Consider the following 14,967-nt stretch of genomic DNA (forward strand, 5'->3'; position numbering starts at 1 on the left):
CTGTGGCCATTCTTCCTTAAGTGCCAGAATGATGATTTGGGACTTGACTACACAGACAAAGTTCTTGAACTGATCAGAACTCTGATCAGTTTTAGTGTAAAGCTGATCAGTTTTAATTGATCCATGTACTGTTTTAGAAAAACTATCCTTACAGTTTGTGTAGAATGGATTGAACTGGGGTGTGGTGGTTCACGCCTGTAATCCCAACACTTTGGGAGGACGAGGTGTGTGGATTTCTTCAGCCCAGGAGTTCAAGACCAGCCTGGATAATATGGTGAAACCCCGTTTCTATAAAAAAATACAAAAATAAGTCAGGTGTGGTGGTGCACCTGTGGTCCCAGCCACTCAGAAGGCTGAGATGGGAGGATCGCTTGAGCCCAGGAGGAGGAAGTTGCAGTGAGCTGTGATTACGCCACTACACTACAGTCTGGGCAACAGAGTTACACCCTGTGTCAAAAAAAAAAAAAAAGAAAAGGAGGGCAAACTTGGAGATAGGGAGATCATTAGTTAGAAGGCTAAATAATTTATTATTTTTATGGGCTTATTTTTATCTCCCTTCCAAAATCATAAGGTTCTTGATATCAAGTACTTCTCTTGTATTACCAATAGAATTATTTACATACACAAGAGCTGAGAAAATATTTGTGCATATTATCTTGCTGCCATTTTATTTATTTTTTCTCTAGAATTTCCTACTGCCTTTACCAATTCAGCTCAGTCTTTGCTGGGTTCTCCTACTCTGTTTGACCTATAAATATTGAAGTACCACCAAGGATTTATTCTGGGTCTTTTCTTCCCTCTGAATACTTTTCTCCGAGGTAATTCATCAATCCTATGACTTTAAATCCCATTTATATGATAAAAATTTCCAAATTCATGTCTCTATGTCTTATCTACCTTTCCCCCCATGCAAGCTATAGATGTATATCATCTGTATTGAATTGCCTACTGAAATTTCCCCCTGAATATCTAATAGGCATTTCTTTTCTTTTCTTTTTTTTCCCAAGGCAGAAGAATTTTTCTTAGTACAGAACAAAATGAAAAGTCTCCCATGTCTACCTCTTTCTACACAGACACGGCAACCATCCGATTTCTCAATCTTTTCCCCACCTTTCCCCCCTTTCTATTCCACAAAACCGCCATTGTCTTCATGGCCCGTTCTCAATGAGCTGTTGAGTACACCTCCCAGATGGGGTGGTGGCCGGGCAGAGGAGCTCCTCACTTCCCAGTAGGGGCGGCCGGGCAGAAGCGCCCCTCACCTCCCGGACGGGGCGGCTGGCCGGGCGGGGGGCTGACCCCCGCCACCTCCCTCCCGGACGGGGCAGCTGGCCGGGCGGGGGGCTGACCCCCCACCTCCCTCCCGGACAGGGCGGCTGGCCGGGCAGAGGGGCTCCTCACTTCCCAGTAGGGGCAGCCGGGCAGAGGCGCCCCTCACTTCCCTGACAGGGCGGCTGGTCCGGCGGGGGGCTGACCCCCCCACCTCCCTCCCGGATGGGGCGGCTGGCCGGGCAGAGGGGCTCCTCACTTCCCAGTAGGGGCGGCCGGGCAGAGGCGCCCCTCACCTCCCGGACAGGGTGGCTGGCCGGGCGGGGGGCTGATACCCCCACCTCCCTCCCGGACGGGGCGGCTGGCCGGGCGGGGGGCTGACCCCCCCCACCTCCCTCCCGGACGGGGCGGCTGGCCGGGCGGGGGGCTGACCCCCCCACCTCCCTCCCAGACAGAGCGGCTGGCCGGGCAGAGGGGCTCCTCACTTCCCAGTAGGGGCGGCTGGGCAGAGGCGCCCCCCACCTCCCGGACAGGGCGGCTGGCCGGGCGGGGGGCTGATCCCCCCATCTCCCTCCCGGACGGGGCAGCTGGCTGGGCGGGGGGCTGACCCCCCCACCTCCCTCCCGGACGGGGCGGCTGGCCGGGCAGAGGGGCTCCTCACTTCCCAGTAGGGGCGGCCGGGCAGAGGCACCCCTCACCTCCCGGACGGGGTGGCTGGCCAGGCGGGGGGCTGACCCCCCCCACCTCCCTCCCGGACGGGGCGGCTGGCCGGGCAGAGGGGCTCCTCACTTCCCGGTAGGGGCGGCCGGGCAGAGGCGCCCCTCACCTCCCGGACGGGGCAGCTGGCCGGGCGGGGGGCTGACCCCCCCACCTCCCTCCCAGACGGAGCGGCTGGCCGGGCAGAGGGGCTCCTCACTTCCCAGTAGGGGCGGCCGGGCAGAGGCGCCCCTCACCTCCCAGACGGGGTGGCTGGCCGGGCGGGGGGCTGACCCCCCCCACCTCCCTCCCGGACGAGGAGGGAGGACGCTCCTCACTTCTCAGATGGGGTGGCTGCCGGGCGGAGGGGCTCCTCACTTCTCAGACGGGGCAGTTGCCAGGCAGAGGGTCTCCTCACTTCTCAGACGGGGAGGCCGGGCAGAGACGCTCCTCACATCCCGGACGGGGCGGCAGGGCAGAGGTGCTCCCCACATCTCAGACGATGGGCGGCCGGGCAGAGACGCTCCTCACTTCCCAGATGTGATGGCGGCCGGGAAGAGGCGCTCCTCACTTCCTAGATGGGATGGCGGCCGGGCAGAGACGCTCCTCACTTTCCAGACTGGGCAGCCAGGCAGAGGGGCTCCTCACATCCCAGACGATGGGCGGTCAGGCGGAGACGCTCCTCACTTCCCAGACGGGGTGGCTGCCAGGCAGAGGCTGCAATCTCGGCACTTAGGGAGGCCAAGGCAGGCGGCTGGGAGGTGGTTGTAGCGAGCGGAGTTCACGCCACTGCACTCCAGCCTGGGCGCCATTGAGCACTGAGTTAACGAGACTCCGTCTGCAATCCCGGCACCTCGGGAGGCCGAGGCTGGCAGATCACTCGCGGTTAGGAGCTGGAGACCAGCCCGGCCGACACATTGAAACCCCGTCTCCACCAAAAAAACACGAAAACCAGTCAGGCGTGGCGGCGCGCGCCTGCAATCGCAGGCACTCGGCAGGCTGAGGCAGGAGAATCAGGCAGGGAGGTTGCAGTGAGCTGAGATGGCAGCAGTACCGTCCAGCTTCGGCTCGGCATCAGAGGGAGACCGTGGAAAGAGGGGAGAGGGGAGAGGGGAGAGGGGAGAGGGGAGAGGGGAGAGGGGAGAGGGGAGAGGAGAGACGAGAGACGAGAGAGGAGAGAGGAGAGGGCATTTCAAGTTTAACATGTTCAGAATAGTTTTTCTCCATTGTTCACCACTGTCAGTTACTAAGGTCAAAAACCTATGAATCGTTTTTGATTCTTGTGTCCCTTCTATATTCAATCCATCAGAAGTTCTGTTGGCTCTATCTCCAAAATATATCTTAAACTGGTCCACTTCTCTTGATCTACATTTCTGTCACTTTAACCACCATTCTCCCTAGCCTGGATTACTGCAATAGCCTCTTGGAACTCGTCCCTCAACTTTGTCTCTTGCTGTCCAATACATTCTCTACCCAGAACCAGTAATCTTTAGAAAATGTAAATCAGATAATGCCACTTCCATGCCTAAAACCCTCTAATCATGGATATATATAATATCCACAATAAAATCCGAACTCCTTAGCATGGCCTATATGACCTTACATGATCTGGCCCTTGACTATCACTCTGACTTCAACTCCTACTATGTTCCCTTTGATCTCTATTCAGTCACACTGGCCCCTTTCTACAAATATGTTAAGCTCATGCAAAGCTTTCTATTCCTCAAGTATGCAAAAACTATGGCTATTTCTTTTTTTTAAGTTCCACTGCCCAAAAGCTCTTATCCCAATTTTTTACAGAATGGCTTTTTGTGTGTGTATAATTTAGATTTCAGCTTGAATGGCCACCTCTCTAGAAAAGCCTTCCCTGATCATCCCATGTAACGTTGTTTCCTCTTCTAGATACTCTATTACATTTCCCCTCTTAGTTTTTTTTTTGTTTTTGTCTTTTCCATAGTCCTTCTTACTATCTGAAATGATTTTTTGCATTCATTCTTGTGTCTTGTCTGCTCACTGCATTAGGATGTTAAGCTGAATGGCAGCAGGAACTTTATCTGTCATGTTGTATTCCACAGATTTTTTTAAAAGATGACTGGCTTCTGGCAGGGCACAGTAGCTCATGCTTGTAATCCCAGCAGTTTGGGAGGCTGCGGCAGGTGGCTCACTTGAGACCAGGAGTTTGAGACCACCTTGGCCAACATGGCAAAGCCCCATCTATACTAAAAAATACAAAAATTAGCTGGGTGTGGTGGCACACACCTGTAATCCAAGCTACTTGGGAGGCTGAGGCATGAGAATTGCTTGAGTGCGGGAGGTGGAGGTTGCAGTGAGCCAAGGTTGCACAGCTGCACTCCAGTCTGGGCAATAGAGCAAAGCTGTGTCTCAAAAACAAAACAAAACAAAAACACACACAAAAAACTTCACATTAAAAAGATGACTAGCTTCTGGATAGGGAATGTATTGGACAGCAAGAGATAAAGAGCTTAGAATAGTTCCTAGCATATACTAGGCATCATTAAATATTTATTGAATACAGGAATATACATTATCTCGTCTCACTACAAACTATTTGGAGGAAGTAGAGATGTATTATTTCCCCCACTATATATATTGGGAAATGGAAAGTTTGGTGACTTTTCTAATGCAATTCGTTAATATGTGGCAGCATCTCATACTTTTCCAGGTACATCAAGCTCCCCCACCCCACAGCAACATGAATAGCTATAATGGGAATATTCCTTTCTTATCACTTTTGCATGAATAAGGTGCTTGCATTAGTTTCCTTGGGCTGCCATAACAAATTGCCACAAACTTGGTGGCTTAAAACAACCCAAATTAATTTTCTCACAGTTCTGCAGGTCAGAAGTCAAATCAAGGCATTGGCAAGGGTGCACTTTCTAGGGAGGCGCTAGGGGAGAATCCAACTCTTGCCTCTTCTAGCTTCTGGTGGCTGTTGGCATGCTTGGCTTGTGGCCACATCTCTCTGCTCTGTCTTCACATTGCCTTTCTGTGTGTGTGTGTGTTGTGTACATTCCTTGGCTGTGGCCACATCTCTGCTGTCTTCACATTGCCTTTCTCTGTGTGTGTGTGTTGTGCATCCCCAAACCCCCTCTGCCTCTCTAAGGATACATGTGATTGTACCCAGATAATCCAAGCTAAGCATCTCAAGACCCTTAATTTAATTACATTATTTGCCATATAAAGTAATATTCCCACATTACAGGGATTAGGACATGGGCATATCTTTTTGGGGGTACTCATCAATTCAACCCACTACAGTGCTCATACTATTTTACTGCAGTACTAAATTCTCAGAACTCTATCTAATGGGCCAGTCTCTTTACTGTTTTATTGCAGAACTAAATTCTCAGAACTCTGTCTAATGAGCCAGTCTCTTTTTATATGGCTCATCATTCATTCATTCATTTAACAAATATTTAGTGAGCACCTAATACATGCTGTGCACTGCTAGAAATAGGGTATATATTGATAAACAATAGTAAGCACTTTATGTGTGGGGTGAAAGAGGGTGTTACTAATAATTACATTGGGATAGCTGACATAAATCAGGACTATACCAGGCAAACCAGGTCCTGTGACCACCTTACTTATGATGCATGTTGTTAGGCCAGGATAATGAACTAGACCAAGACCCCGCCTGCTAGTATTTCTCCCTTTGCCATTTTTCTTTTCTAAGTCAAACATAGTGTTTAGTTTTTAAAGTTTTTAAATGAATAGCCTGCATAGTAGCATGATTGAAGTGATTTTACTGGACTTCATCAATATGTAGATCAGTTTTACCTTTGGATATTGGACTTGTAACCTGGGAGTAGAAGGCCCATTCCAGAGCAAAATTTTCTATACTAGATAGGCTAGAGACACACTTGAGCCTTAAGGAGGGGAGGACAACTGGTGCTTTTAGTTCACTGTACAGTTGACTCTTGAACAACATGGGTTTGAACTGCACGAGTACACTAATAAGTGGATTTTCTTCCACATCTGCTACTCTTGAGACAGCTCCAATGAGGTCTTTGACAGCAAAACCAACCCCTCCTCTTCTTTCTCCACTGTAGCCTACTCAGTGTGATGACTACAAGGATAAAGATTTTTATGATGATCCACTTCCACTTAGCAAACAGTAAATACATTTCTCTTATGACTTTCTTGATAACATTTTCTTAAATTTTTTTTTGGCTGGGAGCAGTGACTCACACCTATAATCCTAGCACTTTGGAAAGCCAAGGCAGGAAGATCACTTGAGCTCAGGAATTCAAGACTAGCCTGAGTAACATAGTGAGACCCTGTCTCTACGAAAAAAATAAAATAAAATAAAAATTAGCTGGGTGTAGTGGCGTGCATCTGTAGTCCCAGCTACTTGGGAGGCTGAGGTGGGAGGATCACTTGAGTCCAGGAGGTTGAGGCTGTGGTGAGCCATGTGGTGAGATCGTGCCACTGTACTCCAGCCTGGGTGACAGAGCGAGACCTTGTTTCAAAAAAAAAAAATTTTTTTTTTTACCTTTTTTTTAAGAGACGGACTCTTACTATTTTGCCCAGGCTGTTCTCGAACTCCTGGCCTAAAGCAATCCTCCCGCCTTAGCCTCCCAAAGTGTTGGGGTAACAGGTGTGAGCCATCACACTCGGCCCATTTCCTTTTTTCTTGCTTTATTGTTAAAAAATACAGCATATAATACATATAACATACAAAATATGTGTTAATAGATGGTTTATCAGTAAAGTCAACAGTAGGCTATTAGTAGTTAAGTGTTTGGGAAGCCAAAAGTTATACGTGGATTTTTGACTGTGCAGTGAGGGATGTGTTGATGACCCCTAACCTCCACATTGTTCAAGGGTCAACTATATTTCATAATTCATTTAATTTAGAAAAATTAAAGTTAGAGAATGGGTGATGTTCATCTGTAACACTCCTGAAAGGTGACCAAGATTACTGGCAGCAACTTAACTGAGATAAACAGGCTTCAAGTTATGTGCAATACCCAGTGTTCCTTGCTTGCCAAAGTAATAAAAGCATATATGAATGCAAGGTACTGAGAATATTATTATAGGGATAATATTGCATCCACTCTCATTGATTGATTGATTGATTGAGACGAAGTCTTGCTTTGTCGCCCAGCCTGGAGTGGAGAGGCGCGATCTTGGCACACTGCAACCTCTGCCTCCCGGTTTCAAGCAATCCTCCTGTCTCAGCCTCCTGAGTAGCTGAGATTACAGACATACGCCACCACGCCCAGCTAATTGTTTTATATTTTTAGTACAGATTTTTAGTACAGGCTACTTTTTGTATTTTTAGTAGAGATGGGGGTTTCACCATGTTGGCCAGGCTAGTCTTGAACTCCTGACCTCGAGTGATGTGCCAGTCTTGGCCTCCCAAAATGCTGAGATTACAGGCATGAGCCACTGCACCTAGCCACATCCCATAAATTTCGGTATGTTGTGTTTCCATTTTCATTTGTCTTAAGATATTTCTGATTTCTTCTTTGACCCATTGGTTGTTCAGGAGTGTTAATTCCACATACTTGCAAATTTTCCAAGTTTTCTCCTGTTAATTATTTCCAGTTTCATACCAGTGTGTGAAACCTTTCCTTGATGTGGTAATAGATATAAATACACACATATGTATAGGTTTCCATCTACGATTCCTGGCTCATAACTCCCAGAGTCCTTGTTACAGTCTTTTGTTACAATGTTGGTATGTTAGGCCTCTCTGACTTTCTCCAGTGTTCCTTTCACCTGCCCCAAGGCAGGTCTGTAATCTGATTGTGGGTCATAAGACCACCATTCCAGAGAGGGTCCCATCCCATACCCTGGGGGAAGGAATGCTAACGTCATGAAGCTTCTATAAAAAGCCAGGATGACTGGATTTAGAGAGCTTCTGGATAGCTGAACACATGCAAGTTCCTGGAGGGCAGCTCGCCCAGGGAGGGCATGGGAGTTCTGTGCCCCTTCCCCCATACCTCACCCTGAGCATCTCTTCATCTGTATCCTTTGTAATAAAATAAATTGGTAAACATGTTTCCCTGAGTTCTGTGAGTCACTATAGCAAATTAATTGAACCCCAAGAGGGATTGTGGGAACCCCAACTTGAAGCCAGTTGTCAGAAGTTCCAGAGGCCCCAGACCTGTGACTGGTGTCTAGCAGTGTTGGGAGAGGGAAAGAGGACAATCTTTTGGGGGCTGAGCCCTTACCCTGTGGGATCAGACACTATTTCCAGGTAGATAGTGTTGGAATTGAATTGGAAGACATCCAGTCAGTGTTTGTTGCCAAACTGATTGCTTGCTTGTTGCTAGGGAGAAATCCCCACATAGTTTGGGGTCACAGAAGTCTTCTGTGCTGATTGATGGTTCTTGTGCTGGCATGAGAGCAGAGAAAAATCACAGTTTGAGGGTTTTTCCAAAACACTTGGCTATAAAAACACACTGTTCTGGTTGACAGTTACATTTTATTGTGACTGATTAGATAAAAGGTGGAGAAAAAGAGAACATTTGTGAACCAACAAGGAACTCAAAACAGAAAGCAAAAATACTACGGTAAAACAATGTCACCCAATGCTGTCTCAGAGACTAATCTTGGCCCTAGAGCACTGCACATCTCCATTATCACATTTCTACAGTGGAGCCTAGGGCCTCTAACTACTTCCCTCCCTTAGAAGAGAAAGTGCCTGTCAGAATATACAAATATACAAATATCCCTCCGTTTTGGGGGGAGAATGGTAAACCAAACAAAGAACTTTTATTTTTAGTTAATTCACTGTATCTTTATAAATTCTTTTTTCTGTCTCAAGCATCATTTTTACTAGAACTTCATGTTTTTTTAGATAGTGTTCTTATTCTTTTCTGGACAGAACATTTTAAAAGTTTGTGTCTCCTTTTTGCATTTTTTCACCGTGATCACAAGTCAGATATAAAATCCAGCTGGATCTGGCTAACAACTGTTGAGAAATGGACTTAAATGAAGACATTTCAATGGTAAATTCAGTGATGTCTTTCTGGTTACAGCTCACCTTTCTACATTTATGTGTAGCCCAAAGGCAAACACATATATACTGACAAACCACCAAAACAAAACCAGAGTAGGGGCAGGGGGCAGGGGCTCACGCCTGTACTCAAAGGGATACCAAGATTGGAGGAAGGCTTGAGCCCAGGAATTTGAGGCCAGCCTGGGCAACATAGCAAGACTCCGTCTTTACCTATATATACACATGTATTTCATATAAATATAAAAGCCGGATGGGGGTGGAACAGAGTCATCATTTCAAGGTCTGAAGTTATGATTTCTGAGAACTTGGAGAACTGAGAATTTAGGAAAAAGATAAGGTATGCAGGAAAATAGGAAAAGATATAATTTTGACAATCTGATAAGGGAGACAAAGATGATCATGATTGATGTTTACAGCATGTGCTTCTGATCTTTTGAAGAAGAGAGAATATAAGATAATATTAGAAGTCAAAGGGCAAATGTTCTTTCTTGCATTCAAGAGTCAATAGAGGCAACAGTAAAGAACTACTTTTTTTAAGAGATGGGGTCTGGCGATATTGCCCAGCCTGGTCTTGAACTCCAGGGCTCAAGCAATCCCCTCACTTCAACATCCCAAAGTGCTGGGATTACAGACGTGAGCCACCTCATCTGGCCTATAAATGATTATTTAAATAAAAAGCTACTCCTTTGCCATCATTACTATCTATAAACCAAATGTTGCTCATTGAAGTTAGCATTAGTTTTTGCTTCATCTCTATGTTCTTCCCAGCATAGTGTGTGATACATTATGGTCATTCAATAAACATTTGTTAAATTATTAGGGTGGTAGAAGTGACGTGGGTCTCTCTCCAACAAGAACATGGGTGAACTCATAATCAATAAACACTAAGTGCTTACCATCTTTTATACTTTTCTAAGTGTTTTACATGTATACACCACCACAGGAGATGGTTGATACTACTATTCTCTCTTTACAGACAAGGAAGCTGAGGCACAGAGAAATGAGTACATGACAGAGTTGGGATTTGAGACTAGGCAGTATGGGTTATAGAGCCTATATGCTATACTAGCACACATATGATCTCAAGTCAATCAGAAAAATGCCCCAGGATAACTCCACAATACATTAAACCAGAGCTAGATATCTGCCCGACCCAAGAACCAAAAACAGGAAGTGTCACACTAGGCTGGAGAGTCACTATACATGTATAAATTGGCAGTGGGCTAATAGTAAGCCAGGAATCAGGTAGGGCCTCTGCTAGCCTGTAGACTGGGGCAAACTCACTCACCAATACCCAAAGCTTGTTTAGTGGATATGGTACAGTAGATTTCAGAAGATCTTAAACCCTTCGCTGGGTGCCTTTATGCTATGCAAAAATTGCAGAGAGTGTAAGCAAGAGCGAGACCAAGAAGAGAAGGAGGAAGAGAAAGATTAAAAGCCAAGGACAAAAACAGGCATGGGAGATGGGGGTGAGGAACAGATGGATCCAGAAGGCCAAGTTCAGAAATTGATAAATCAATTGTGGTCACACCATGCTTCAATCAAGAGAATTTTAAAACTTCCCCCTAACTCCACCCATCAAATCCTGCTCCTAAAAAGCCTGTTCCTTTTGATCAAAGGAATAATATAAATACTGACAAGTAACAATAAACGTGGCCTATTATTTTTATTTTTCATTTATCATTATTTTTTTAGAGACAGCATCTTTCTCTGTTGCTCAGGTTGGAGTGCAATGGCATGTTCATAGTTCACTATACCTTCAAACTCTCAGGCTCAAGGGATCCTCCTTCTTCAACCTTCTGAGTAGCCAGGGCCACAGGTACACGCCACCACACCCAAACTGAGAATATGCCTTAAAAAAAAAAAAAACAAGAAAAACACCTCTCTGTTACGGTCTGAAAGCTTGTGTCTCCCCTAAATTCATACGTTGAAATTCTAACCCCCAAGCTGACTGTATTAAGAAATGGGGGCCCTTAGTGGGAGGTAATTAAATCCTGAGGACAGAACCCTCATCAATGGGATTAATTATCTCATGAAAGAGGCCCGAGGTGCTTGTTTGCTCCTTCTGCCATGTGAGGGTACATCAAGAAGGCACAATTTATGTATCAGAACAAGGGCCCTCATCAGACACTGAATCTGTCGGTGTTTTTTTTTTTTTCTTTGAGATGGAGTCTCACTCTGTAGCCCAGGCTGGAGTGCAGTGGCATGATCTTGGCTCACTGCAACCTCTACCTCCCAGGTTCAAGCGATTCTCCTGCCTCAGTCTCCTGAGCAGCTGGCATTACAGGCGCCCACCACCATGCCCAGCTAATTTGTTTTGTATTTTTTGTAGAGATGGGGTTTCACCATGTTGGCCAGGCTGGTCTCAACTCTTGACCTCAAGTGATCCACCCACCTCAGCTTCCCAAAGTGCTGGGATATAGGTGTGAGCCACACGCCCAGCCTGTTGGTGTTTTTATTTTGGATTTTCCAGCCTCCAAAACTGTCAAAAATAAATTACTGCAGCTTAAAAGCTACCTGTTTTATGGTATTTTGTTATAGCAGCCTGCACAGACTAATGCACTTTCAAACCAATCCTTTATAACAGAGACTAGACTAGCAAGTGGAGTGATATATTGATATATGAAATTTAGCTTGACTTTAATTAAAAATTTTTAATTTGGCATAATAATCTCTCCAAGGGAGATTATTAGGAAGAAATGGTACTGATTAGACAAAAGTAGTACACAATTTTTTCCTCATTGACTAAAGATGCTTGCCATTTTCATTGGTCCCACTACTACAGATAGATGCACAGAAAGATAAACTGCTAATAGGCACAAGGAGAAGAGTAAGAACAACAGTTCATCCAAAAAAAAAAAAAAAAAAAAAGGCCCATCATCCCATTCATGTGCAATTTCTCCCAGGACTTACATACCTGAGACCTCAGGGAAGAAAGGGGACAAGGGAAGAAAGGGGACAAAGGAAGAACACACTAGGTGAGTGGCAACATCGAGTAGGATGTGGAACAGACATCATGAGCCTGGGCATTAATCAGTTTGTGTCAGAACAGAAAGCTATACTTAAAAAAATAAATTTTATTAAATAAATCTGTATTTTTGAAATTTGAATTTTCTTTTTTGTAGTTTGTTTAACTTCCTTTTGGAATCCATTACGTTTTAATAAAACTCACTTTGAAAAAAATCTCAAATACACTAACAAGGGAAATACATTTTGTTATTTACAAATATGGGCCAGGGAGAAATGTGAGACAGTGTAACTTGGGGCCAGGCACAGAGTTATTCATTTATTCAATAAATATTTACTGAATGCCTACTATGTGCCAGGCATTATGCTAAGATGCTGGGGATATACCTAGTAATGAAGAAGGAAGAAATTGTCTCTGCCTACATGTAACTAAAAGTCCTTGGGAGAAGAAAGATAGTGAAAAATAAATCCAAATGCGATGTGTTATGAAAGAGGAAGTATAAAGTGCCATGAGTATGAGTGGAAAAAGCAGTTAAAGGTGAGCAGAGGAGCAGCTCTCAGTGGAAAGAAATCAAAAGCTAAGATAAAAACCAGTAACACTCTGGATGGGTGGGAATAGATTGAAATCCATAAAGCCAAAGAGATTTGAATTACTTGACTTCAAATAGGTTGAATATTTCAGTAAGGTAAGGACTCTATTCTTTTTCTTTCTCGGCCTTTGTCCAGAGAGTGGGAAAATTTTGAAAGATTTGGTCTGAATCCAGGTTTTAAAAATTATTTTTATGGATTGATTAATATTGTTATACACAACAGGACTACAGAATGTAGGAGATGGAGTAACTGTCCCCAAAAGAGGTCATAGCCTTGTTGGAGAGACAACATATAAACATAGAAAAAAATAAAAGAGGTCTCTTAGGAGACTATAAATGATTAAAGCCTTAATGAAGGCAGAGGAAGAAGTTTCTATGGGCACAAATAATAAGTAATGATGTCTTGCTAGAGATGTCATATTTTAGAACTTATTGGTGAATTATGACATTCTAAGATAGGCCTAAGTGTACAAGACTTAGGTCTAAAATTAGGCATTAGAAACTGCCTCCCTGTTTGGCCTGGCTGATGGCAGAGGGAGGTTCAGCAATACAGGGGAGATTCAGTAGCCAAAGATGGGTTCATCTATAGCTATGATGAGATAAACAGTTGACACCAAGATTATACATTCTGGTGTCTAGAAGGGGGATCTTCGTGTATTCATCCATTCTCACAGTGCTATAAAGATACTACCTGAGACTAAGTAATTTATAAAGAAAAGAGGTTAATTGACTCACAGTTCTACATGGCTGGCGAGTCTTCAGGAGACTTACAATCATGGTGGAAGGTGAAGAAAAAACAAGGACCTTCTCCACATGGCAATAAGAGAGAGAAGGGTGAGCAGGGGAAATGCCAGATGCTTATAGAACCATCAGATCTTGTGAGAACTCATTCACTATCACAAGAACAGCATCGGGGGAACCACCCCTATGATCCACTCACCTCCCACCAGGTCCCTCCCTTGACACATGGGGATTATGGGGATTACAATTCAAGATGAGATTTGGGTGGGAACACAAAGCCTCCATATCATTCCGCCCCTGGCCCCTCCCAAGTCTTTTTCTCTCATTTCAAAACATAATCATGCCTTCCCAACAGTACCTCAAAGTCTTAACTCATTCCAGCATTAAACCAAAAGTCCAAGTTCAAAGTCCCATCTGAGACAAGGCATGCCACTTCTGTCTAGTAGCCTATAAAATCAAAAGCAAGTTAATTACTTCCAAGATACTATGGGGGTATAGGCATTGGATAAATACTCCCATTCCAAATGGGAGAAATTGGCCAAAACAAAGGGGATACAGGCCCCACGCAAGTCTGAAATCCAGCAGGGCAGTCATTAAATCTTTAAGCTCCAAAAGGATCTCCTGTGACTCCATGTCTCATATCCAGGTCATGCTGATGAAAAAGGTGGGCTCCCATGGCCTTGGGCAGCCCTGCCCCTGTGGCTTTGCAGGGTATAGCCCCCGCCCTGGCTGCTTTCATGGCTGGCATTGAGTATCTGCGGCTTTTCCAGGCTAATGGTGCAACCTGTTTGGAGGATGGTGGCCCTCTTCTCATAGCTCCAATTAGGCAGTGCCCCAGTGGGGACTCTGCATGAGAAATCCAACTTCACATTTCCCTTCCACACTGCACTAGCAGAGGTTCTCTGTGAGAGCTCTGCCCCTGCAGAAGACTTCTGCCTGGACACCTGGGCATTTCCATGTATCCTCTGAAATCTAGGCAGAGGTTCCCAAACCTCACTTCTTGTTTTTCTGTGCACCCGCAGGCCCAACACCACATGGAAGCTGCCAAGACTTGGGGCTTGCACCCTCTGAAGCCATGATCCAAGCTGTACCTTGGCCCCTTTCAACCACAGCTAGGATGAAGGGTGCCAAGTCCCAAGGCTACAAACACAGAGCAGCAGCGGGGCCTGGCCCACAAAACCATTTTTTCCTACTAGGCCTCCAGGTCTGTGATGGGAGGGGCTGCCATGAAGGTCTCTAACATGCCCTGGAGACATTTGCCCCATCGTCCTGGCTATTAACATTTGGCTTCTGGTTACTCATGCAAATTTCTGCAGCTGGCTTAAATTCCTCCCCATAAATGGTTTTTTCTTGTCTACTACATGGTCAGCTGCAAATTTTCCACATTTTTACACTCTGTTGCCCCCCCACTTTTTTTTTTGAGATGGAGTCTCACTCTGTCACCCAAGCTAGAGTGCAGTGGCGTGATCTCAGCTCACTGCAACCTCCGCCTCCCAGGTTCAAGTGATTATTGCACCTCAGCCTCCAGAATAGTAGCTGGGATTACAGGCACCCACCACCATGCCTGGCTAATTTTTGTATTTTTCATAGAGACAAGGTTTTGCCATGTAGGCCAGGCTGGTCTCCAACCCCTGACCTCAAGTGACCCACCTGCATTGGCCTCCCAAAGGGCTGGGATTACAGGCATGAGCCACTGCGCCTGACCCCCTTTTA

Source organism: Pan paniscus, chromosome 9 (assembly GCF_029289425.2).
Source record: "Pan paniscus chromosome 9, NHGRI_mPanPan1-v2.0_pri, whole genome shotgun sequence".
NCBI lineage: Eukaryota > Metazoa > Chordata > Mammalia > Primates > Hominidae > Pan > Pan paniscus.